The sequence below is a fragment of the Heterocephalus glaber genome, unplaced genomic scaffold, assembly GCF_053883595.1.
Source record: "Heterocephalus glaber isolate CG9 unplaced genomic scaffold, H.glaber_assembly_v1.0 deba00001461, whole genome shotgun sequence".
In the NCBI taxonomy this organism is placed as follows: Eukaryota; Metazoa; Chordata; class Mammalia; order Rodentia; family Bathyergidae; genus Heterocephalus; species Heterocephalus glaber.
The window spans coordinates 46,602,145-46,626,344 of NW_028258308.1; the positions used below are offsets into that span (position 1 = coordinate 46,602,145).

The 24,200-nt window shown below is 41.5% G+C and overlaps 1 pseudogene; it reads left to right on the forward strand.

Annotated features, from left to right (window-relative positions):
* The first annotated feature begins 18,704 nt into the window (after window positions 1-18,704).
* LOC106008325 (uncharacterized) lies at window positions 18,705-20,125 on the forward strand (annotated as a pseudogene).
* Window positions 20,126-24,200: the final 4,075 nt, after the last annotated feature.

Below are 24,200 nucleotides of genomic sequence, written 5' to 3' on the forward strand. Positions count from 1 at the left end.
TAAACTCAGTCCCAATAAAAAATTCGAAGGACAAAATTTAACAAAAGGTAGACACCTTACTTGTAAAGAGGAAAAGGAAGGGGGGAAGTAAAAGACAGATTGCTACCCTGATATGAAAGATTCAGGGGAGGGGACTCCAGAAAGATGGAAGACCCATGGGCCCTTTCTTCCTGGCTATTTTTATAGGGGTTTGGGGGACCATCCCCCTACCCAGAATATGCCCTAACTTGATGGGCTTTTGAGCACCTCTGCCTATGTCATCTCTTCCATTGGTCTACTTGCAGCTTCTTTTTGTCTTGCCTATTTACTTTTTCTTGACCTATGTTTCAGGGCTTTATCTTTGTGGTGAGCGGTAGGTTTGCAAGGGGGTAACTTATTCATGATTAGCTTAGAGTTAGTAAGGGGGTTTGTTGGTATCTTTTGTAGTTTATAATAATACAATGAATACAGTGACCCTGGAGTGAATACACATGTATATATGCATATGTGTATGTTAGTCCACAGGTGTGAGTACATGTTTGTATAAGAACTTTCTTTATAGTTACTCAGCCCCCCACCTTTGCTTTCCCTGTATTCTGGTAGAGGTGGGGATGGTTTATCATTTGTGCCCTTGGCTCTCTCTGTACTCTGCCTGTCAGCTCTTTCTCTTTCTGGTCTCTTGGTGTACATCCCAAGGCCACCTGGTGCCCTTCTCCATCTGGTTTTTCTCTTTGTCTACCCCTGTGCTTTACCTGCTTCCCAGGAGTAAAACTTTAACTCCTGGTCAGGATTAGCCAGAAGCCCTAATGAGGCCCTTATTATATTCTCTTTGCTGTTTACAGATCCCTCCCCCTGCAGTTTCATTTCTTCCTTGTTTTCTTCTGTGACACACTGATTATTGAAAAGTGAATTATTTAATCTCTATATTTTTGTATAATTACTCTGATATTTTGCCATTTATTTCTAATTTCATTGCACTATGTTCTAACAAAATGCATCAGATTATTTCAAGTTTTTGTATTTAAGCCTCTTTTATGTAATAAGTAATATGTTTTGGAGAAAGTTCCATGTGCTGCTGAGAAAAATGTGTACTCTGTTGTTTGGCTGTGAAACACTCTGTAGATATCTATTAAGTCCATTTGGTGTGGTTCAACTCTGCTGTTTCTTTGTTGATTTTTTTCTATCTAGTTGATCTGTTTATTTGTGATAGTGGGGTATTGAAGCCCCCTGATGTAACTAAGTTGATATTTATCTGATTTTTATGTCTAGTTGTATTTTTTTATGATGTTGTGTGCACGAGCATTTGGAACATATACATTAACAATTGAATTGTTCCTGTTGAATTGTTCCCTTTATGAGCATGTAGTGACCTTATTTGTCTCTTCTGTTCAGTTTTAACTTGATTTCATCATTGCCTGAAAATAAGATAGCTACTCCTAGCTTTGGGGCTCCTGTTGCATGGAGTATAATTTTCCATCCTTTTGATATAGGGAGAAAATATGTTACTCTCAAACCTGCTAGTTATCCAAAATGCGAATTCATGTTCTCTAAAATTGAAGAATGAATCCTAGGAATAATGGAGGTTAAGAGTAGGACAATTTATTGAGAGAAAGATAGCTTCTGTCTAAGAAAGACAGAAGGGGGACCAGAAAGTGGGTTGCCTGCCCACCCCACTTTTCAAAGATGTTTTATAAAGCAAAGCCATATGGTGATGCAGGTATAAAGTGGGACAAAACTATAAGACCCAATGGAAATTTACAAGGTGGGCATGAGGTGGGACAAAGTCTTGACCAACCAATAAAATTACAAGTACAGTCACCCAGATAATATTGATTAAATGGGGATCAAAGGGGAAAACAAGTTACATACAAGGATTTTCCCATTTAGACTATCAATCACTGCTATCTATCTCTAAGGGAAGTAGTACCTCTTTTCCTTTTTTATAATGCTAACCAGTGACTGTGCCTTAATTGTTCTCCATGTTGGCTCCTCCCAATGTATTGGCTACCGGAGGGCAGCCATGTCTAAATGTCTACCAATAATCTAATTAACTTTCCTATGTGCAACACTTTGATTGTCAGTCTATGAGTTTTTTTATGGATTAGGTGTGTCTCTGGTATGCAACATCCAGTTGTTTTTTTTTTTTAAGTCCAATGTGCCAAGCTGTATCTTTTCATTGAGAACTTAAGTCCATTTACATTGAGAGTTATTACTGAAAGGTATTGACTGATACTTATCATTGCATTATTTTTTTTACTGCTGATTCTTTTATTTCTCCATTTTGCTTAACTATTCACTTTGCTTGATGTACTCATTCCTTTGGGCTCTTTGGCAATGCTGGCTACATTGTCTCTGTCTAAGATTTATTTGAGGGCTTTCTATAGTGCTGGCCTGGTGGTTATGAATTTCTTAAGCTGTTCTTTGTCATGAAAAGTCTGTATTTCTTCACCAGTGTTGAAGATAGTTTTGTAGGATATATTAATCTGGGTTGAAAGTTGTTTTCTTTTAGGGCTTGAAAACCAACTCCAAGCTCTCCTGGCTTTTAAGGTTTCTGTTGAGAAATATGCTCTGATTCTGATAGGTTTGCATTTATCAGCTATTTATTGATTTTCTCTAACAACATTTACAATTCTGCCCTTGTGTTAGATTTCTGGGGTTTCAGCAATGATGTGTAATGGAGAAATTATTTTCTGATCATGGCTATTTGGGGTTCTATGTGTCTTATTAACTTGGAAGTTCAATTCTTTCCCTAAAATTCAAAAATTGCTATGATTCCTGTAAATAAATTTTTGTACCTTTTGTGCAATCTTCTGATTTTTCTTTAGCTCCTCTAATTTTAGGTTAGTTTTCTTTGATTCATATATCAGCTGTCAGATCCAATTTCTATGGTCTCATGTTCTTTATAAGGTATCTATAAGTATGTGGTTTTTTGCATCAATCTTATCTTTTATTTCTGAAACTCTCTCTTTCACACTGGTCATTTCTACTGCCCCTACTTTAAGTAGAATTGGTAATATCCTGGATTTTTTTGGGGGGGTACTGGTGATTGAACTCAGGTCCTTGCACTTAGAAGGCAGGTGGCAAAACCACTGAGCTAAATCCCTGACTCTGTAATATCCTGGATTTTTATTTGATAACATTTATCATCTCTAATTCCTTAACAAAAAGGTCATTCATCTCTTATCTAATTCACTCAGCTTTTTATTCATTGTTTTCTTTAAGCTGCCTGATCTTTTTATAAATTAAATCTCTTATCTGCTGTTAGATCATCTTTGAGGTCACTGAACACTTATTAATCTCTTTGTTGTTATTGTTGTTTGCGGTGGTGTTTTTACCCCTTCATGCATTTTAGCCATTTGGTTTTTTACTTCCTTTGCATCAGTGCTCATTGTGTCAACTTGGAGGGCATTAAGAATATTTGGAGACATCTTGTTGCCTTTTCTCTTGTTTCTTGTGTGTGTGTGTGTGTGTGTGTGTATGTTTGTGTGTGTGTGTGCGTGTGTGCTGAAGGTTGAGGATCTGTTAGAGTGGAAGGATCTGTTGCTTGTTTGGAGATCATTTTAGTTAGTATCTGTTTCCCAATAACATGATCCTGGCTTTGGTTGTGTATTTATACCACTCTTCAACCTACTCAGTCATAACAGGGTCAGTCCCAGTGTAGCAAGAAGAGAATCCCTACCAGTTATATAAATATCTAACAGAGCTGATAATCATATATCAGTCATGTACATTAAAACTTGTTTCTGGGCCCGGAGATTTAGCTCAGTGGTTCTGTCGCCTGCCTTGCAAGCACAAGGATCCAAGTTCAATCCCTGGTACAAAAAAAAAAAAACAAAAAAAAAATACTTGTTTCAACAATTTCACCCTATTTTAAGTGACCCATAAAGACCAATATATATGGCACTGACAGGTAAGCTGGGATGTGGTGGGTGGGGGAAGGAAAAAGGAAGAGAAAAAGGATGGGGTAGATCAGAAAGGAGAGAAAAAGAAAAAGGAGATAAAAAGTAAAAGAAAGATTAAAAACTAAACTTTGTTGATACTATTTTTATGAATACCACAGAGAGCTGATGGAGAGGATGTTTTAGAGAATATTTTTGGGAGCAGGAGAAGGGACACAGAGGGAAGGAAGAGTAAGTGCAGATTGAAGGAAACTGAGAAGATCAGAACCTGTTAATATGCTGATCACAAACTTGTATTTGAATCTTCTGTATCCAGTTTTGGTGAGGGTTTCCCTGACTTGCCCATGAAAGGAACTTTTGAAATTAAAGTACTGGTTAATTCTTATTCTGCTTTTCATAGAAACATCCCTAATACACACACACAAACACACACACACACACACACACGATGAAAGGAGAAAAGGAAAAGAAAGGAGTAAGAAAAAATTCACACAGTTACAAAAACACAAATTAAAACAGCCTCTCAGTCCTATTAAAACTACAATCTGAATTCAACCAGACTCCTTCCACTATGTTAACAAGAGGAAAAGCTTTGACTAGAGGGAAGACTGGACAGACTCCTGGGTCTGGCTCCTTCCTGTACTTCCTGAACTCCACAGAGTGTCACTGTGTCCACAAAGTACCTTTGCTCCTCCCCTTTCCCAGGCCACAGCCCACTCCTGCCAGTGACTGAGCTAGTCCCAACCTGTGATTTGTCTGCTTGCCTGTCGGTGAGTGAAGAGGACTGAGGTTCAGATGAATGGACCTCTGAATGCCCCTCCACTCTTGAGCAGTGCTGTGCTTCAGTTCCATTCCTGTGGGCACAGCTTTTGCCTTTGTCTTATGATCTGACACTTTCAAATGAGTTAGAGAGGGGAAGGTGCAATGTGGTTGGACCAGTTCCCAATTTTCCACTGATTTCTGAAAGGACCTTATTGATCTTCTCTCCCTTCTCTCCTCCATCATCCCCATATATCCCCTTCAAGGAGGCTCCATTTAGCACATGGCATCACACCCTCTGGCTAAGATACATCTCTCCAGCTCTATCCCCACATCTTCCTCTCCACACTCCACAAACTGTCACTATATGGCCTGTGATGCCCAGGTCTTGGGGCACTTAACACTCTTTGGATGGTGCTGGGTGGGGGCGGGGCTCCCTGTGGGTGCCAAACAATGGGCAGTGGGCAGCATATCAAGTAGACACAACACTCCTTGGGAGAAGAAGGGGGAGTGCTCACTGTGGCCCCACTGGAACCACTTTGCTCCGCTGGGACTGGGTGGCCATGATCTGCAGCTCTCTGAGGCACAGCTTTCCCGGAACCTAGCCCTAGGTAAACTAATCAGTGAAGGTACTAGCTCAGTCTCCGGCATCAGGGCGATTCTCTGGCTTTCACTTTCTCTGGGACCCTAGTCTGCAACTGTCTTGCTGGCTGGGTTCCCTTCTCCCAGCAGGGAAAGAGGAGGGACTAGAAGCCCACCGCAGGGGTTTGGCTGCCACTGAAGTACTGATTCCTTCCCTCAGGGTGCTAGATCCACTCTCAATATGGTGCATTCGCTGGCACTGGGGCACAAGCAATGCAGCAGGCTAGAGGGGTTCCTGCTGCCTGTTCAAAGCCCCGGGTACTAGCATTGACCTGGTGGGTTTCTCCTTTAGGCTGATTCTCTGTACCTGGCTTGTTTGCCTCCTCAAGCACCTGTGCTCCTGCTGGACTTTCTCTGAGCTTCCCTATGCATCTCGCCCTGAGTTGGCCATGATGGAATCTCTGCTTTGCTATTTTGAAAAGAAGTTATCTGAAAGCAAACAACTTGCTCCAACTATAGCGAACAGTGAGAATTTTAGGTTGAAGAGGAAAAAGCTGACATGTTGAGAGAAACTACTTACCATTCTTGATTTGAAATATACTCACCATTTCTATCAGGTCACTCGATGTTTCTAGAACAATTTGAAAATCTGTTCTGGATGAATTAAAAAGCAGTATCAGAAATTCAATTTTTAAAAGTCATATTTCTGTAATATAATTATCAAATTATACAAATCTCCCTCACCTTATGTGTATATACTTGTACTTTTTCTGCTTGTCATTGATTCCATGTACTTAGTTTCCTCATCTCTATGAATTCACTGAACAATTTCAACAATTTGTTTGGAAGGCTGACTTTTCAATGAGAAACTAGGAAAGAAATGTCACAATATTTTTACCAGTGCATTTCTGTTAATGTGAATATGTTACATGAAAAAATGTATAATTAATATTTTTCTAAATGGGGTGCTTTAGATATCTCACAATCTATAGGACTCGGTATGTCCTGGTTCATAGACTCATACCCAGTCACATGATTTCCTGTGGTCTCTGCAATAGGAAGAAAGGTACCAGCCCCCAGCACATGGAACAAACAGAATTTTGGGATCAAAGTACAACCTCTCATTTTGGGGAAAGCACCATAAAGAAGCAGAGAACATTCCTTCCTGCTTCACAGGAATGAGGGGCAAATAAAAAATAAAAGTGTAAATGTAGGAAAAGCCCTTCCTCATTAGGCATTCTCGTGTCAGCTTCTGAGTAAATCTGGCAGGACATGCAGAAACTGAGCAGCTGTTACCTCCAGAGGAAGGAGCTGGAAGGTTGTGGAACAGGGCAGGAAGCAACCTCAGAGTTCCCTACACAAGAAGAGTTCTGCAGAGTTTTCCACAAAGAACACTGTTCTTTTGTCTGTTGCTACACAAAAACAAATAGAAACTATCTCCATGACTAGTAGCATAAAAATCCACTTTATTTTGATAGTGGTCATAGTGTTAGGAATTAGGACAGGGCACAGTGGGGACAGTGACTTCTGCTGTGTGGGATGTGGCCTTAGCAGAGAACCCTTCCTGGCTGGATTGACTGCATGACCTGGGGCTGGGATTATGTGGAGGGGACTCTGCTCACTCATCTGCCATTCACATTGGGTTTGGATGAGGTGGAGGCTAAGAGGAGACCTCCCATCTGGCCTGGCTTCCTCACAACAGGGCATTTTTTTAGCATTCAGAGCTTCTATCAGGTTGCTGAGGGGTCCACAGGTGGGTGACTTGACTGAACCAGGCTGGAGCTCATGGCCTGAGAGAGGACGTAAGCCACTGCTCAATAGGAGGTATACGAAAGAAACGGAAAACACAACATCAAACTAACACATGCACAAACTAAGTTAAAAGAAGATCTCAGTAGCTGGGATACCATTTCAAGAAATGAAAGCTTCAGGAAATGTGTTGTCTTAGTTACTTTCTCATTGCTGGGACAAAATACCCACCACCCACAAATTAAAGGAGGAGAGGTTTATTTTGGCTCACAGTTTGTAGAGGTTCCAGTCCATAGTAGCCTGGTTCCAAGACAGAGTGTTGTGGAAGAGAAGCATGGCAGAGGAGAAACAATTGTTGGCATAGCAGGCAGGAAGCAGCAAAGGATCCACAGTGATTCACCTCTTCCCACCAGGTTTCACCTCCCAACATCATTCCCAGGTATTAACTGATCAATGGACTAATCCACTGATGAGTATCAGGATTCCATGTTATAATGACCTCCCCAAAGCCCCACCCATAAGGAGGCTATGCGGAGATATCTAGATATGAATCATAAAATTCTGCTCCTGATGTCCAAAATAATCATGCAAAATGAGTTTCTACAAAATTCATTTAGTCCAACTCTAAGAGTTGCCAAAGTCCTAACTATTTCAGCATTACTGAAAATCCAAGTCTAAATTCTCCTCTGAGATTTATGGCATACTCCTAGCTATGAACCCGTACACAAATGAAAAGAAAGTTAAACATTTCCAACGTACAATGGCATAGGATAGGTATTGCTACTCCAAAAGGGAAAAATAAGGGTATAGAAAGAAAGGGGACCAAAGCAAATCCAAAATCCAGGAGGGCAAAAATTAAGTCCTGGTAGATTCATGTCCAGCACCTGAGGTAATCTGTGGCAAGATGTGAACTCCAAAGAGCTTGAGTAGTTCTGCCCCTACAGCACTGCTGGTGGTTGTAGTCCTCATGGTCTCTGTCTTGGCCTAGCTTTTCTCACTCCTCAAGGCTTTCCTCAGACATCTCATGTTCCTGATTTTTCCAACATCCTGGGGCCTCCACTGCAGCATTTCACCCTCACAGCTTCACACACTGCCCTCCCAGAGGCACACTACCTGACCTCCAAGATCTTTTTCTGAAATCCAGGTGCAAGCTTCCTGTACCCCACAATGCTTACATTCTGCATGTGCATAAAACCAGCACTACGTGGATGACACCAAGGCCTGCCACCAGCTTGAGCAGTACCTGAAGCCTTTTGCACCTTGCTGGTGGCCGCAAAGTCCTCTGCTTGTCTGGATGGCTGATAATGGTGAACTAAATTCTGGGGAATAAATTTCAGTTCCTATGGCTGCTGCCACTCTGGAACATGGTGCCCTGGGTCTCATTTCTCAAAGCAAAGTCTTTCACCTTTACAATTTTGAGCCCAGGTGAAGTCCTGCTGATTCTTGTGATACCCTCAACCATCTTTTCTGTTTTCCTATTACAAAGTACTTGGCTTTTTAACTTCAATCTTTTCACCAACCAAATTCTCCTCTGATCCATCTTTGCAAACTCCAATTTTACCAGAGCTTCCTTTCTGGCCAAACTCAAAATGTTTTAAACCATTGTGCTGGCACATTTGCTCTTGGTTCTTAAGGTAGAACTAGGTAAAAGTCAACAACAGTAGTCATGCCACCATCTCAACATTAGACTGCCTTAAAATTACTTCTGCCAGGTTAATTAGTCCACTGCCCTAAATCTCAGGCTCCTATGATGTCTCAGGACAGGAGGAAAATGTAGACAATTTTTCTGCCAGAGCATAACACATATAGCCTGGAGTCCAACTGCTAAAGCAGTCCTTGTTCCCAAGTGAAATTTCTTGATCCTGGTCTTTACCAGCTGCATCTCTATCAGCATTCTGGTCTTCTGAGCTCTTGACTAGAATCTCCTATCAAGACAGCTTAAAGCATTCCAGGGCTGCTTCTTTGGCCAGCATCTGGAAACCTGCCCAAACTCCTCCCACAAGCCAATTCCAAAGACTTCTGAACCACGGGGTCAGGTAGTGTCACAGAAATTACCCCACTTCTAGTACCAAAATCTATCTTAGTTACTTTTTGTTGCTGGGGAAAAATATCCGACAACCACAATTTACAAGAGGCTCACAGTTTATAGAGGTTTTAGTCTAAAGTCAGCTGGTTCCAAGGCAGTGCCGCATGACAGAGAAGAAACAGTTCATGCCACAGCAGGCAGGAAGCAGCAAGGAATCAAGAGAGAAGGAAGGATATGTATACTTCCAGGCCATGATGATTGTGAGCTACCTCTTCTTTTTTTCTTTATTAAATTCTTTTATTGATACATTGTAGGTATACAACACAATTACATTTCTCATTGGGAATTGTACCTTTACATAATGCATCTTGGTTCTTATTTTTTCCCCATTCCTAGCCCTCCCTTCATGCCCTCCACCCTTCCCTATTTACAAAGACTTTATTTCCATTTTTTCCATTTCTCCTCATTTTTCCTTTCCCTTCTTTCTTTTCTTCTGTCCCTCCTACTACCCCTACCCCTTTGGACCTTTTCTTCCTATTTTACATTATCAATTATTCATTCTAATCATTGGTACATTTTAGGTATACAATATAATGACATTGATCATTGGAAATTTGCACCTTTACATAGTCTCTCTTGGTTCTTATTTTTCACCCATGCACAGCCCTCCCTTCAACCCCTCCAGTCCTCCCTATTTACAAAGATTTTGTTCCTATTTTTCCATTTTCTTATATTAATCCCATTCCCTTCTATCCTTTCCCCTAGCCCTCCCACTTCCTTCCCCTTTGCCCCTTTTCTTCCTATTTCACATTACCTATTAGACATTTAGTCCTTATTCACACTTTCAGTTTCTCACACCAGAGACACTATTCGATATTTACACATGTGTGTCCTATTTATTTCACTTCAGAGTATCACCTCAATGTGCATCCATTTAGCTATAAATGTCTCTAATTTCTCATTTTGTATGGCTGAGTAGTACTCCCTCCATTTTATAAAAAAACCCCACATTTTCTTTATCCAGTCTCCAGTTGATGGGCATTTGGGCTGTTTCCAAGTTTTAGCTATCACAAACTGAGCTGCTATGAACATGGGCGCACATATATCACTGTGGTATGATTCTTTTAATTCTTTGGAGAAGATAACCAGCAGTGGCAGAGTGGGGTCAAATGGGACTTCCAGTCCTAGTTCTTTGAGGTATCTCCATACTGATTTCCACAGTGCTTGCACCAGTCCACACTCCCAGCAGCAGTGGAGCAGGGTTCCTCTTTCCTCACAGCCCTGCCAGCATTTGTTATTGGTTGATTTCATGATAGCAGCCATTCTTTCTGGAATGAAGTGGAATCTCACTGTTGTTTTCATTTGCATCTCTCGAATGACCAGTGATGTTGAACAGTTTTTCATGTATTTATTTGCTATTTCTACTTCTTTGTCTGAGAAATGTCTGTTCATTTCAGATGCCCATTTTTGGATTAGGTCTTTAAATTAGGGAGGTCTGATCTTTTTAAGTTCTTTATAGATTCGAGACAGTAGACTTTTGTCTGAGGAAGAGCAGGTGAAGATTTTTTCCCACATTGTGGGTTGTCTCTTCACACTGCCGGTGGTTTCTCTTGCTGTGCAGAAGCCTTTTAATAAGAAGAGATCCCACTCATTGATTGTTTGTGCTAGTTCACAGGCAACTGAGGTTTTGTTCATAAAATCTTTACAGACACTGATGTCTTCAAGGGTTCTACCTAACCTCTGTTCCAACTGGTTCAGAGTTTCTATTTTAATATACAGATCTTTAATACACTTTGATTTTAGTTTAATGCATGGTGAGAGATACAGATCTAGTTTTAATCTTTGGCAAGTTGAACCCCAATTTTTCCAGCACCATTTATTAAAGAGGTTATCTTTCCTCCAGTGAGGGTGTTTGGCTCCTTTATCGAAGATGAGATGGCTGAGTGTGTCTGGTGTTGTTTCTGAATCTTCTAATCTGTTCCACTGGTCCTCAGGTCTATTTCTTTCCCAGTACCATGCTGTTTTTATCACAGTAGCTTTGTAGCATAGCTGCAGGTTGGGGATTGTGATACCCCCTGCCATGTCTCTGTTACCTAGAATTGCTTTTGCTATTCTGGGTCTCTTCTTGTTCCAAATGAATTTTTGGATTGTTCTATCGAGGTCTATGAAGTATGGTGCTGGGATCTCAATTGGAATTGCATTAAATCTATATAGCAGTTTTGGAAGTATGGCCATTTTCACTCTATTAATCCTTCCTGCCCAGGAGCAGGGGATGTCTGTCCATTTTCTGATATCATCTTCAATCTCTCTTTTCAGAGTGCCATAGTTTTCAGAGAAGAGGTTTTTGATTTCTTTCATTAGGATGATTCCTAGGTATTTCAGTTTTTTGGATGCTATTGTGAAAGGAATTATTTGCCCTATTTCTCTCTCAGTGAGTCTTTCATTGGTGTAGAAGAAAGCTATTGATTTTTGTGTGTTGACCTTGTAACCAGTTACTTCACTGAATTTGGTTATTAAGTCTAGAAGACTTTTGATGGAGTTCTTGGGGTCTTCTATATAAAGTATCATGTCATCTGCAAATAATGACAATTTGACTTCTTCATTTCCTATCTTTATTCCTTTTATTTCTTTCTCTTGTCTAACTGCCGTGGCTGATGTTTCCAGAATTATATTGAACAAGAGTGGTGATAGTGGACATCCTTGTTTTGTTCCTGATTTGAGTGTGAAGGATTTCAGTTTTTGACCATTTAGTATGATATTGGTTGTTGGTATTTCATAGATGGCTTCTATTAGTTTGAGGTAGAGACCATCTATTCAAATTTTTTGTAGGGTTTTTATCATAAATTCATGTTGGGTTTTGTCAAATGCTTTTTCTGCATCTATCGAGATAATCATATGGTTTTTGTCCTTGGCTCTATTGATATAGTGTATTACATTGATTGATTTGTGCATATTGAACCATCCCTGCATCCCTGGGATGAATCCCACTTGATCAGGGTGTATGATCTTCTTGATGATCTTCTGCATTCTGTTTGTTAGTATCTTATTAAGGATTTTTGCATCTATGCTCATTAGTGAGATTGGCCTATAGTTCTCTTTTTCAGTTGGGTCTTTCTCTGCTTTGGGGATCAAGGTGATGCTTGCTTCCAGGAATGAATTTGGGAGTATTGCTTCCCTTTCAATTTCATTGAAGAGTTTAAACAGCAGTGGCAGCAGTTCCTCTTTAAATGTCTTATAGAATTCAGCAGTGAAGCCATCAGGGCCTGGGTTTTTCCTAGTTGGTAAGTTTTTAATTATGTTTTCGATTTCATTGGTTGATATTGGGTTGTTCAAAAATTTTAGGTCTTCTTCGTTCAACTTTGGTAATTCATATATATCTAGGAACCTGTCCATTTCTTCTGTGTTGTCCATCTTATTGGTGTATAGGTTCTGGAAGTAGGTATTGATGATCCTCTGGATTTCTGCTAGGTCTGTTGTACTTTCACCCTTTTCATTCCTAATTGCATGGATTTGAGCCTTTTCTTTCCCCTTTCTGACAAGGTTGGCTACAGGTTTGTCAATTTTATTGATTCTTTCGAAGAACCAACTCTTGGCTTCATTGATTTTTTTTGTATCATTCTCTTAGTCTCCATTACATTGATTTCTCCTCTGATCTTTATAATTTCTTCCCTTGTATGAGCTTTGGGGTTGTCCTGCTCTTCTTTTTCTAGAAGCTTGAGGTTCAGCATCAGGTTGTTTAATTGAGATCGTTCTGTTTTCTTAATATGTGTATTCACTGCTACGAATTTCCCTCATAAGACTGCTTTCATTGTGTCCCATAGATTCTAATATGTTGTATTGTGATTGTCATTTAATTGAAGGAACTGTCTGATTTCTTCTTTAATTTCCTCTGTGACCCTTTGGTTATTCAGAAATGTGTTGTTCAATTTCCACATGTTTATGAAATTTTTTGAGTTTCTTTTGCTATGGGTCTCCAATTTCATCACACTATGGTCTGATAATATACAGGGCATAACTTCAATTCCTTTGCACTTACTTAAACATGTTCTATGTGTGAGTATGTGGTCTATTTTGGAGAATGACCCATGTGCAGCTGAGAAGAATATGTATTCTGATTTTGTGGGGTGGAAGACTCTGTAAACATTTGTTAAGTTCATTTGTTCAAGAGTTCGATTGAGTTCTAGTATTTCATTACTTATTTTTAGTCTAGTTGATCGATCTATTTGTGACAGTGGGGTCTTGAGGTGCACACCACAATTGTATTAGTGAATATATGACTTTTCATGTCAGTTAGTAGTTGTGTTATATAGTTGGGTGCACTAGTGTTTGGTGCATAGGTATTTATGATTGTCATCTCTTCCACTTGGATTCTTCCCTTTACAAGGATGTAGTGTGCTTCTTCATCTCTCTTAATCAGTGTTGGTTTGAAATCTACTTGATCTGCAAAGAGGATAGCTACTACTGCTGTTTTTCGGGTTCCTGCCACATGGAGTATTGTTTTCCACCCTTTAACTTTCAGTATATGAGTTTCCTCTTGAATTAAGTATGTTTCTTGTATGCAGCATATTGTTGGATTTTGCTTCTTGACCCATTCTGCCAGTCTATTTCTTTTGATTGGTGAATTGAGACCATTAATATTGATGGTTATAACTGAAACGTATTGACTTGTCATTGCCATGACTTTTTCTTTTTGTTGGGTTCTCCCCATTTACATTTAATTTCTTATCATGCCAGATGGGTTCATTTTGCTTTGCTTCCTGGGGTTATGATCCTCAATGTCTGTTCCTAGGATACTGTGTACAATTCTTTGGAGTGCTAGTTTGGTATTCACGACATTCCTAAGGTGCTCTTTGTCATGAAAGTATCTTATTTGTCCATCCATTTTGAAAGATAGTTTTGCAGGGTACATCAATCTGGGTTGGATACTGTTTTCTTTTAGGACTTGGAATATGTCACTCCAAGCTCTTCTTGGCTTGAGGGTTTGTGTTGAAAAGTCTGCTGTGATTCTGATGGGCTTTCCTTTGTATGTGATTTGTTTCTTTTCTCTGACTGCTTGGAGAACTTTGTTCTTCTGTTGTGTTTCTGGAATCTTAACAATTATATGCCTATGTGTAGATTTTTTTTGATCAAGGCTATTTGGAGTCCTATATGCCTCACTTATCTGTATGTCAAGCTCTTTTCCCATGCTTGGGAAGTTTTCTGCCATTATTTCTGTGAAGAGATTTTTTATGTCATCTGCACTATCTCCTGTTTCTTCATTGAGCCCAATCAGTCTTATGTTATTCTTCTTTGCATCATCTAGCAGCTGCTAGATTGATTTCTCATGTTCCCTTATAATTTTGAAGCAATTTTTCTTTTCCTGGTCACTAATTGCAATCTTATCTTCTATATCTGAAATTCTGTCCTCACATTGGCACATTCTGCTGTGTAGACTTTCAATGGAGGTTTTCCTGTCCTGGAAATCTATTTGCATCTGTTTTATGGATTCCATTTGTTTCTTATGTTGGGATTCCATCATGTTCCTGAGCTCCTCTCTAGATTTATTAATCATGTCTTGCTCTAGGGGCACAATTTCTCCTGTTATCTGAGAAATTATTTCTGATTTCATTTTTTCGAGATCTCCTTTTGTTGCCAGTTCAGTGGGTCCAGGTGTTTGAGTATCAGAGTGTTCCATCTCATTTCCCTTGGGGGTTGCTGTAAGTGATCTGGAAGTCTTGTTTTGAGACTTATTTACATGTTTTCTCATTTTGACTGGGGTGGGGGGCTGTTAGCACCTGCATGCATTACCTCCTCTGAGCTGGGAAAGGTGGGACAAGGGCCAGGAGCAGCGGTAGGGATGGTGACCCAAAAGCCCTTTCCTGTGGGCTGGGAGCTGCTGGAGGGACGGTGGCTGGGAAACCCCTTCCTCTGGACCAGGAGCATTGGGATTGTGGCTCAGAAGCCCCTCCCTCTGGGCCAGGAGTGGTGGGAGGGATGGTAGCCCGGAAGCCCCTTCCTCTTGGCCAGGAGCAGTGGGACAGAAGGTGGCCCAAAAGCCCTTTCCTCTCAGCTCGGAGCAGCAGGAGGGATGGTGACTGCGAAGCTCCTTTCTCGGGACCAGGAGCAGTGGGACGATGGCTCAGAAGTCCCTACCTCTGGGCCGGGCACAGTGGGACTCAGTACCTTGGTCTGGTGGTCTGGTGTCCTCTGTGCCTTTGTAGTGTGGAACCAGGTGGCTGCCTGTCTGCAGCAGGGTGATTCGGCATCTTCCACATGACTCGGGACCTCGGTAGGGTGTGCACAGACCTGCCTGTCTGCAGTGGGCTGATTTGGCATGTTCTATGCCACTCGGGACCTTGGTAGGGCATGGGAAGACCTGTCTGTCTGCAGGGGGTGATTCAGCGTCTTCCCCTGAGCTACCTCTTCTTACCAGGATTTCTGAGAAGTGAGATTTAATCCTAGTTGTTCCTCAAGAGGACAGGTGTTTTTCCTTTGTGTTTCAGAAATTTTAAATATTTGATTATCTATATTTTGCATGTGATTAGCCTAGGAATAGCTGGTTTTATTTTGTTTTATTTCATTTCTCCAGCCTCATGATCTTTGAGTTTGTTGGGTCCATAGTTTACTGTCTCACATTACTGGGAGAAATACTCATAATTAATGTTTCAAACTCATTTCCTGTCCCCCTGTATATTACTTCTCTTCCTGGCATTCCCATTATGTGTCAATTATGCTTTTCTTAGTTATCTCATAGTTTTGGAGACTTCTGTTTTTATTTTTCAGTCTTTGTTCTTTCTCTTAAGAAGCATAAAAGTGTTTATTAGGCAGAAATTTAAAACTATTCACTAAAAGTTATAGACTGTGGGGCCTCAAGAGAGACAGAGGCTCATGCGAGTGATATTTATATATTTTGGGTGTGGAATTTTTATTTTATAGGAAATTCTGTCTTGGTCTTGATTGTTGGGAAATACCATGACCTCCACACAGAAAAAGAATGGCTCATTTTACAGGTGACAAGTATTAGCTCCTCTGATTTTTTTGATCGGTGATCCAAGAAGTTTTTGTCAAAAAACCTTTATTAACTCTCTCAATCTGTTCCTTTATCTTAAGATCAGCTTTCTCACTTTTATTTTATCAGCTAACCTAATTTATGAATTTATAGTGTCTTTATGGATTTTGGGTGTGATGGGCCTACAAAGAAAAGTGTTATGACCGACCTAAGTGGGACCCTCTCAGTAAATATGCTGTGCTCCACAAACACCAGGAAACCACTAAAGGGGCACACTGTCCTCAGTAAACAGAACAGATGGCCATAAAGAAAATTTACAACAGGATGTACTATTTCCCCAGTGCCAAGAAGTCCGATATTATCTACACACCTGCACTGACCATCTTGAAGACTTTGACCCCAAGCATTCCATCCCCAGATTCCTTAGGATTACAACTCTCATCCTCAGACCCTATCAAAACTTAACTTCTTCTCAAGCCCGTTGCTGATATCTCTCTCTCTCTTTCTCTCTCTCTCTCTCTCTCTCTCTCTTTCTTCCTTCCTTCCTTTCTGTACCAGGGATTGAACTTGGGACCTTGCACTTGCAAGGCAGGCAGCAGAACCACTGAGCTAAATCCCTGGCCCTGCTGACATCTTTTTTGATCTCAGCCTTTCTGCACCCAGAAAGAATAAAATCAGCCTCTTTGCTCCCACAAAGCCTGTGTCCAGGTAGTCTCTCATGTGCCATTTGTAACAAAAAGATGCATAAACAAACCTAGGGAACACTGATACAGATAATCTTGGGTAATGTTGACTGTGTCCTGGAGTTGCAGTCTTCCTAGTATATAACATTTTAATTTTCCTTGTCTCCTTTCTACCTATCTTTATTTTTTCTATCCTAACTCATTTCAACCTCTGAGATTCTGATCCCTTATTCTTAAGGGGTGAAGAAGAGTTTGTCTCTTTATCATTGCTTAGACTGAGGAGGGGCATTTATTTGGCCTATCCAGAGATCAAAAGTCTCACTCTGGATGACACAAAAGGGACAAAGGAAGGTAGCTTGTGTTGTTTGATGAACCATCTTCTTTTGATGGTCAAAGTTATGGTCTCAATGCTTTCAGTCTTTGTTCTTTTTATTTTCGAGTTTGAGTAACTTCTACTCAAGCTCAGAGACTCTCTTCTCAGCTGAATCATACCTATTAAGGGCACATCATAGTCCTCCTTCATTTCTCTTACAGTGTCTTCTTTTACAAGACAGGGTCTCACTAAGTATCCCAGGCTGGCCTGCAAAGTAAGTGCAATCCTCATGCCTCAACACCCTGAGTACCTGGGATTGAGAGAGGAATTTAAGGGATGGAAAATAAGTGGGTATTCAGGACATGTGCAGAAAACAGTTAAAATTAGAAAGTACTTTTTCAATTTTTCTTGCATGAACTCAAGATGGTTTAGCTCTAATGTCTGTCTGCAGAGTGCTCCCACTCCTCAATACAAAAGATGGCTACCATTGAGTTCTTGTATACTGTGCTCTCTCTCTCACAGTGGTCTGCTCTCACCTTGCAGAGTGGACTTCTTTTCCTACTTTAATTTTATTTTATCTTTGGGGAGGTACCAGGGATCAAACTTGGATGCTTGTGCTTATGCAGTAGGTGGTAAAACCACTGAACTAAATCCCTGGCCCATCCCTTTCCTATTTTTAATTGGCCCACACTCTGCAGAGCATGTTTCTTTTCATACCTTTAATAAATGTAAAACCTCACTAGCTGTTGCACTTTTGTCCACTTCTTTGTTCAGGACATGAAGGACCTAAAAATAATCTCTAAAAGGAGTCCACAGTATCCTAGAACCTGGAAACATATTTTGGGGAAGCTTAGCCAGGAGCAAGTAAGGCCCTTTGGGAAATCACATGGTCTTAAATCTATGGCCAAGAAGGACTGGTTTAGTTTTTCTTCTTTCCCTCACTGTCCCCTAGGAAAGCACCAATCCTCTTCTTGTATCTTCTCTCCAAGATGGGATTGCATCCACTGCAGGGCTTGAATTCTTTTTGATTACTGGGGAAAGGAAGAAAACTAGAAGGTGGTAAAAAAAAAAAGTAAATGGAAGCTGGGCAACTCAGGAAGTTTTCTGACGGCTTTGGGAACATTTTCTTAGTGTGTCCGACATGTGAGGTGGAGGAGGGGAAGCACATGGCCTCAATGTTTTTCACAGCCAGTAAGAGGTCCACCTCATGTTTGACTCCCCTTTTCTTTCTTTGCTTTCCTTTTTCCATTTTCTCATTGACAGTATGAGTCAGTTAAGAATTTCCAAAAAATCTGTTATTAACTCAGTTATAGAACAGATCATTCAGGATCCAAGGGACATAGAGTTTAGTATGCCTTTTTCCCCCTCATATTGCTATACTCTATGACACTTGGCTCAGCTTGCTCATTCTTCTGGGAAAAGTAGCCATTAGTAACTTGGCCTCCTGTTTGAGTAGCTGTCTATCCCAGTTTACTCCTTTTTGTCCTCAAACTCTCATCTGTGCTTTTCCCATAGATAGCCTTTTATCTCTAGGTATCCTTAGTGAGTCACTTTCTCAAGGCCTTGTTTCATCCTAGTAGTCCACCTTTCCACAATGTTTGGTAGCCATTTTAATTCACCATGTTTGTAAGTAGCATGGGTCTGCCATGTTTATCAGTCATTTTGGTTCACCCTGTGGGTCAGCCACATGGATTCATGCCATGTTTTCCAACCATTTTGGTTGGTCATGTTGGTCAGTCAGTGTGGTTCCACCATGTTTGTTCACCAATATTTTTAAACTAACATCATGGACACCACACATCTCATCCTTGTAGAAAAGAGCTGAGCCACTGCTTTAAGGAAACATATGGGCCTCCTTTCTGCTTCTCTTCTGAATTGGGTTAGATTCCTTCTTTATTTCCTCTAACAGAAATTCTGGTAATTTAGAAAGTTGTCCCTGAGGAACTCAGCAAGACCAAGGGAATAGCCAGTAAAAGTCACCCTTTCATGAGCATGAGAAAAATCATAATGGAGAGAAATCCTTTAAGTGTAGAGAATGTTCAAAAGCCTTTAGCCAAAGTTTAGCTGTTATTCAACATCAAAGAACTCATGCTGGAGAGAAGCCCTACATATATAAAGAATGTGGGACATCCTTAAGCCATAGTGCATCCCTTTGTAAGCACCTTAGATCTCATACTGTGGAGAAATCCTATAGATGTAAAGAATGTGGTAAAACCTTTAGCAGAAGATCTTGCCTTTATATAAAACAAAATATCCATGCTTGAGAAAATCCCCATAAATATAATTTATATATAAATTATCACAGGAAGCCATCTACTTGTACCACTTCCCTTCCAGGAGGTCAGAGGCTTCATCTCAGAAAGAAGTCCTACTTATGTAGTGAGTGTGGTAACACATTTAAGTTCAGCTCATCCCTTCAGTATCATCAGAGAATTCATACCAGAGAGAAGCATTTCAGATGCAGTGAATGTGTGAGAGCCTTCAGTCAGAGTGCTTCATTCATTCAACACGAATGCATTCACACTGGAGAAAAGCCCTATAGATGTAATCAATGTGGAAAAGGCTTCACTTCTACTTCACAACTCAATAGAGATCGGTTAATTCATACTGGAGAGAAGTTGTAGAGTTATAATGAACATGGCAAGATCTTAAGTTCCCATTCAACCCTTATTATTCATGAAAGAATTCATACTGGAGAGAACCCATGTAAATGTGGGAAAGCCTTCAGACAAAGTTCAGCTTTTGGTCAACATAAAAGAACACATACATGCAAAAGACCCTATGAATGCAAAGATTATGGGGAAAAATTCAGGTGTAACTCATCCCTAAGAAATCATCAAAGAATTCATACTAGAGAGAAATCTTACCAATGTGTAGAATGTTTGAGGTCATTTGGCCAAAGTGCAGCTCTTGCTCAACATCAGAGGATTCATACAGTAGAAAAACCCTTCAAATATAATACAGGCAGGAAAATATTTAGACAGAGCTCCTACTCTTGTACATCAACAAATTCATACTGCAGAGAAGCCCTGTGAATGTAATTCATGTTGGAAAACTTTCAGCCAGAGGTCATCCCTTACTCATCATTATAAAATTCATATTAAAAAGGACTCCCTGAAAGCAGATTTATATATGCAAAAGCCTTAAACCAGTGCTTATCAGAGAACAGGTTCTTGAGGCTGATTTACTAAATATAATGAGTATGAGGAAACTATTTTTAACTTAGCTCTCATCAGATAATAATTTCTAAAGAATAAACATTATCTATGTAATAATTATGGTGAGAACTATTATACCAGTTAGTCACTTTTTAAAACATTCTACAACAGACACCTCATAGTTGCAGATATTGGTATCAGCCATTTGTGAGATAAAAAGTGAGGCTTTATTCTAGCTTTATCAGTACTTTAGAATATCTGTATTATGTAAACATGAGAAAAACTGAGGTTCAGGGTTGCTACATCTCTCATTAGAAAACAACATATGAGGCAGGAGTGGTGGCTCATGCCTGTAATCCCAGCAGTTGGGAGGCTGAGGCAGGAGAATCACCACAAGTTTGAGGCCAGCCTGGACTACATAGTGAGTTCAAGAACAGCTTGAACTACATAGTGAGGTCCTGCCTCAAACAGAGAAGAGAAAAGACATCTGAGCTACTGGCACATTTATTACAGTTAATAATTAATTGACCTTAAAACTACATGCATTTTTACAGCAAAGGACCAAATTAAAAAAAAAAACTGCAAACTAGCTTAGTGTCAGCAATTTAACTTTTCCTAACCTATTGTCAAACTTTTTGGATGTTTTTCATTAAAAAAGAGGAAGAAAAAACCAGATATACTCCAGGTAAACTTAGCCCAAGAATAACTCCTAAGCCTCCTTGTTGATCATGCGTGATTACAGGGTCATAGCACAGACTCTTAATAACACAACTCTTCCCCTTCAATATGGACTAGACAAGACCAACAGCTGTTGCAACATCCCAGAAATGAGGGACAAAGACAAATGTAACTACAGTATGATGAATCACAAATCCCTTCAGAGAAGCTCTCACAGGATAAGAGAAGAATATAAGGAAAGCAGAAAAGTTGTCAAAATCAAGGTGCAGTCAGTTCTGTGAGGCCTAGCAAAAAGTCAGGGGAGAGGGGCGATTGTAAAGGAAAGGGTTTTCTGTTTAGGTCCTGGTGATAAGTATTGCAATGCACTGTCTCAGAAGCAAAAGTCTGTCCCCAGGCAGCATGAACCTAATCTAACAGAACTGCTACTGGAGAATCCAGATCTCAAGATGGTCACAGATGAAGAGAACCAAGTTTATAGTGGGTGAGGAGCTGTCTCCTCCAAAGAAGCAGAATGTTTATGTTTGCTCCCTAGAAGAGAATACTCTTGGCAGGTGCTGGCTGGGGCATAACCTGCACACCAGACTGGGCGAATTCCATCTGAGCATATAGATAATAAAGGATGCAAAATCAAGCTGGGCCAAATGGGAGCCAGTAAAGCTGCCTGTCCCAAGCACATTTGAAAAATGGTGCAAAACAGAAGGGCTATGGCCACACTGGTTACTGCTTGTGGATGCCCCTGGAGCCACAGTGGAATCACAGGTTGTGTTTCTTTCCCAGAGAATGAGGACAATATAACAGAAACTTCAAAGCACGTACCAGTAGGTATTCGTGACAGATATGGTGTACAAGCCCGTAATCCCAGATGGAGGCAGGATGATTAGATGTTCGAGCCAGCTTGGGCAACACAGTGATTTCAAAGACTCTGTCAAAAACAAAAGATAAAAAGGGGTCAGGGATTTAGCTCAGTGCAAATGCCCTTTGTTCAACTGCAGTGCCAGAAAAAGGACAAAATGAAGGAGCTACTTCGGATGTGTGCGATGTTTATGCATATCAGCTAGGCTCTTTCCTGGTAACTGAAGCCATGTGCTCTTGATGTTTGTGCCATTCTAAAACTAAGTGGCTGCCAATGTGCTAGGTATTGTGCTGTGGCACAGCAGCACCCCCATGCAGCTCTTGATGAAAGCAATAACTTTATAACACCCCCTCCAAAGCTCAGGTATCACCATGGAAGAGGGAGGCAGAAAGAATGTAAGAGCCAGAGGAAGGGGTGGAGCAATGGTCTCCAAGCTTTAGTCAAGGTAAGGGCCACTTGTGGTAGGCTGTGGGGTCTCATCAACTGTGAGTCCTCTCCAGGTGCTGAGGCTCTGTCCCAGAGTGGGGCCAAACAGAGCTATTTGCCTCTTCCTTTGCTGAGAGGAGTGGAATTCTCCATAAGGGTGAGAACCAACTGCACATAAACACACATTTCTAACCAAGGATTCTGGGCCTTCCTTTTGCTATGTAAATTAGAACCCTAGAGAACAGAAGCTTGGTAAGTGGGGGTGGTGGCTTTGATAGGACAGGTACCAGTAAGGTCTCTGCTGTTGTGGAAGTCATTTATTTGCCAAGCTGGACTTGTCCACTCAGTATTCTTCTTCCCCCCTCCCCTCTCTCCCCTCCCTTCCCCCTCCCCCTCCCCTTCCTCCTCCTCCTGTTCTTCTTTTTTTGATTGGCAACTTTGCAATTATGAGCAGCAATTTGTTTTACATCTCCAGGGGAAATTCACAGAACATCACACTATCAATTTCATTTACTTGTGGACATGACTGCACAGTATTTTAAGTAATAGTACATTTTTTCCCTCCAATAGCTATTTACTTACTAAATACTCTAACTGATTTAGTTAAATTTGTAACTTTGAGACATGGTCAATATTTAACTGGATATTACAAACTTTTGGGACCAAATGTCTAGGAAACATGGCCCCAAAGTTTCAGACTCAGCAGGACACGAGACTCTGATTGACATCGTTGTATGCCATGCTCTCTAGAACCTTATACCACAGGCAGGAGGTGAAAGGGGCTCTGCTGGCTAAGGTGTGGGGTGGGAGCCCTGGACAGCAAGGATGAGCTTTAGGCCCTGAAAGGACACTGCAGCACCTGACTCACCTACTGGTGCTCCCAGGGCCACAGGAATATCTGGCGTGGAGGGAGCACCTCCTATTGGAGAAGGCAATGGAATGAATTCACATCTACGTCCTGGGCCTTAGTGGCATTTTCTTGCTGAAGGGAGAGCTGGACTGAGTTAACAGTGCTCCACACAGCTCTCATACAGGCATGCCCGCCAGGAACAGAGAACAAGTGCACACAGGCTCAGGCAGACGCTGTGGGGACGTGCAGGATGAAACCTGGTGGGATGCAGGAGTGGATCCTGGTGAGGAGGCAGACGTTTGGAGGAAATGGAGCTGACACTGCCTGCAGCAGATTTAGGGTGGAAATGTCTAAGAGCCACGCACTGTGCCTGCACCCCCAACGTCCCACCCAGCGTGCCCAGCCATTGGCTCTGCGGTGTGAAACACACCCTCAAAGGTCCTGCCCTAGGGCCACACCCCTGTCACTGGTCAGGCCCACAGGGCCACGCCCACAAGCCCTGTCACACCCAACACCAGGGTTGCCCAGGGGCAGGTGAGGGCCACCTTCCCTCTGAGGGAAATCAAATCCCCATGCCTGTTACCCCTCCCAGGTGGACTCCAGCCCAGCTGTGTGACCACCACCTAGGAAGGGCTGCTCTGAGTCTTTGGTGCCTCAGCAGCTGTGATAAGGCCCTGCTCCTCCTGCTGACCATACCTGCATGGCCACGGCCACAAAGTCCTGGGCACCCATGGAATGCCAGTGGTGCCCGGGGCAGCCCAGGCCCACCCCCTCTTATCAGCTGCCCCTCTGTCCCCTCCGTGACCTGTCTTCTTCTTGTCAGGCCCCTCCTGCTATCCACCCTCTGATCCTGATGCTCAGTATCTCCGGGGCTGGAGGATGCTCCTCTCCCAGATCCACGTGAAAGCTGTACAGAAGTGACAGCCTCATAGGGACAGGGACAAGGCTGTCAGGGGTGGCAGGCAGGCAGCTGTGCCTGAGGGTGGCGGTGGCTGCCTGATTCCACATATGTGACAGATGGCACAGGCTGAACACACATAAGTGGCCAAGTTCTGGGTTCTCAGATTCACTGCAGTTATGGAAAATACAGCACTGGGGGACTGGCTCAGGGGCCGCGGGAGCCTGCTCACTGTTTTCACTTGTTTCTTTTTCCTTCTTTTCTTTTGTACAGTATAAGGGATTGAACCGGGATCTTTGCAGTAAACTACATCCTCAGCACTTTAAAAAAAATTTGTGACAGGTTTTTTTTAAGTTGCC